The sequence below is a fragment of the Sinocyclocheilus anshuiensis genome, unplaced genomic scaffold, assembly GCF_001515605.1.
Source record: "Sinocyclocheilus anshuiensis isolate Anshui unplaced genomic scaffold, SAMN03320099.WGS_v1.1 scaffold365, whole genome shotgun sequence".
Lineage (NCBI taxonomy): Eukaryota > Metazoa > Chordata > Actinopteri > Cypriniformes > Cyprinidae > Sinocyclocheilus > Sinocyclocheilus anshuiensis.
In genome coordinates this window covers 143,192-146,096 of record NW_015539834.1, presented here as the reverse complement: position 1 = coordinate 146,096, position 2,905 = coordinate 143,192, and the positions used below count along the sequence as shown (strand labels likewise).

Below are 2,905 nucleotides of genomic sequence, written 5' to 3'. Positions count from 1 at the left end.
GGTGCCCTGAAGCGGCGGACCGGCAGGGGACGGCCGTACTAGCTGCTCTAGAGACCTCCGTAGAGGTAGCGAGCCTCTTAGTACAACTACGTTTCCGGGCGGTAAGTGAGAGAAGAGCTCACCGGAGACCGCTGCGCCCTGGAACATGGCAGGGTTGGCAGACCGACCTCCTGAGGGCACGGAGGAGAGACGGGCACCGTGTAATGCGGTGTGAACCTCTCTTCCCCAGAGGGGCCTGCCCTCCGAGGTCCTGAGCCACAGCATCAGGATTCTCATAGCTGAAAACTCCTATTGAAAACGACAGCCCTCAGACCCACGTCGTCTGTTAGGAAGACTAGACCAGAGCCTGCTCGGGGCAGGACCCAATGAAGCACACTTGGCAGGGGCTCCCACACCGCCAGGTGACCTCCTAAGGAAACCAGTCTCGCGAGTCTGGCCTCTGGTGCGCCTAGAGCAGCTAGCTCAGTGCCCTGAAGATGTCTGTTTCTTGGAGATTGTATTAACACTCTCTTTTCATGTGATTGTCAGCTGGATTGGACCCCATTCAGAAACTTTTCCTAGATTCAATCCGCGCATACTCCACAAAAAGCGGGTACATGGTGTTTTACTATCGAACTCTCTTGCTTGTCTCTGAAGAGTGATGCTGCTCTTCGTGATCTTACATTTTTTAAATAAATTGATAGCTACTTTTCGTGTTTTCTCAGTGCCGCTGGTGGTCTAGTTGATGCCGGTTCAGAATATCAGAAGGCTCTTGCTGAGGAAATAACTAAACTGCAGCGGTTGTACAGTGGTGGTGATCTGTCTTCCTTCCCTGAGTTCAAATTCCCTGGTGTGTAAATGTATTTACATCTAAATGTATCTCAATTCCAATACTCCTTCAGAATACAACATCAATAATACGAGTTTTCAGTTTTGTTTGAGTGTCAATGCATTTGTCCTAAAGTTGATTTTTTTGCAGTGCATTTGACTAACATTATGCCAACATTTTTGTATTTACAGAGCCTAAATTTGATGAAGTGTCCTCCAAGTAAACTTCTGATCCACTCCTGTGCCTCAGTGCAGTTTTGTGAAAGAAGTCTACTGTGTGAAGTCTAAGTGACTTTAATCTGTAAAAGTGAACATTTTGTGAGTTTTTTTTTTTGTTAAAATTTTGTGTTACGCGAGCCACTCAGTCACACAAACAACATCAACAGCGGGAAAAGTACAATCCACCCCCCGGGAGCCGACTGCGCGAGCTCCACTCCCCATTAATGCGGCTCATTATAATATCAGGATAATATGCTTGTGTAACTGATGCTTGTGCAACTGGCGAGCTCTTTGACGCCCTCCGTATCAATCTCCTCGGAGAAAGACAGGCGGAGCGTTGAGCCCTCTCACGGGGGGGAAGTACCGCAGCGCGGGCTTCTGAAACCCCGAGAGCGGGCGCCGAATCTGGTGGTTAAGGAAGTAGATAGGGACGCGCCCGTCTACATTCCCTCCACCGGATCCATATGTGAAACTCACAAGCACAGCCTCCGCTCCGCCTCGGCGAAAGCAGGGCCGGCACCGCGAGGAACGCTAGTGAAGGCTCTCTTCTCAAAGAGAGCCCTCTGAGAGCGAAGCAAGGCAGTAACAAGCGCTACCAAAACGGGCCGTCAGCTCCTTTTTTTTCGAGAGCTGCCTCTGCGTGCTTGCTCCCAGGCAGACAACGCACAAACTGTGTGTATCCGCACCCGTAATGAAACGCGGGCAGGGAGGAACACACAGTCTGAAACGCTGGCTGCCTTCGCCCCTACTTAGATGGTGTCTCTTATCATGTGCTTTAGACATATTTCTTTTTTTTTTCTCTACGGGACAGACAACACCAAATAAGACTCACAAACAGATATCAGACTGACACACACAGAGCGCTTGCTGAATGACAGAAAGCTGATGCCGGTTTCACCACACGTGCATTTATGCTTCCTGGTCGCTACGTCACCCCGCCCGTGATGTCTCGCCCATGCATTGGACCGATTACACATGTGATTCAGAGCGTGGTCACGCTGGAGGCGTTCCCGACACCAGAGGCGATCCTGGAGAGCCACAGTCCTGAAGAGTTCAGCTCCAACCCTAATCAAACAAACCTGAACAAGCTAAACAATGTCTAAGGGTTACTAGACAGCTAAAGGCAGGTGAGATTTTATCAAGGCTGGAGCAAAACTCTGCAGGCTGTGGCTCTCCAGGACAGACGTTTTCCACCCCTGGCCTACACCTTCACTGCACAACACCCTGATTACATGGGTGGTGTGACCAATGCCTGATGTCTATTCATCAAGGAGCTGGTCAAAGAGCTTGTCATGCCACATATGAAGAGGTCTTTGGAGGGCAGGCCCCACCTTCAAAACCATGTTACAGAGGCAATGGGAAGATGTGGGATAAACGTGTCTAAACTTGTAGTAACAAAAAAAAACCTGAAAATAATAAAATATTAATTTGTATTCACTGTAAAAATATATTTTTAATATTCATGGATCATGGAATTTATAGATCAGAAAATATTAAATGCTGAAATCAACTTATTTCAAAAGGAATAGGAACATAGGAAATGAATACGGGTCATTTTAGACCCATGTTGTGCATTAGAAGGGGTTTTCATAGCTTGTGCATCAAAGGGTTAAAGAGCCTCACATTTACAGATACATAACTCTGAGTTAAACTAGACTTGAATATTTATTACTGAATATTTGACTAAATGAGCTGAATATTTCATGACTACACACACACACACACACACACACACACACACACACACACACACACACTTGCAAACACAACATACACCCACGCTTGATCACTCACGCTCACAAGCCCACGCACACACATCTTTCTGTTGACCGTGGCTTACGCCGTTGAAATCCAGCTGCAGTAACAGTTGTTCGCCGCT

General features: G+C 47.6%; 1 protein-coding gene and 1 long non-coding RNA gene across 2 annotated transcripts in view; one reads left to right on the top strand and one right to left on the bottom strand.

Moving 5' to 3' along the window:
• LOC107684332 (lipoma-preferred partner homolog) overlaps positions 1–2,905 on the bottom strand; it is a 177,129-nt gene that overhangs the window by 36,972 nt on the left and 137,252 nt on the right. The window lies entirely within an intron of this gene.
• On the top strand, positions 490–1,117 carry LOC107684334 (uncharacterized). Its single transcript, XR_001633841.1, has 3 exons — positions 490–592; positions 705–829; positions 1,000–1,117. It is a non-coding gene; the product is annotated as an uncharacterized LOC107684334 (long non-coding RNA).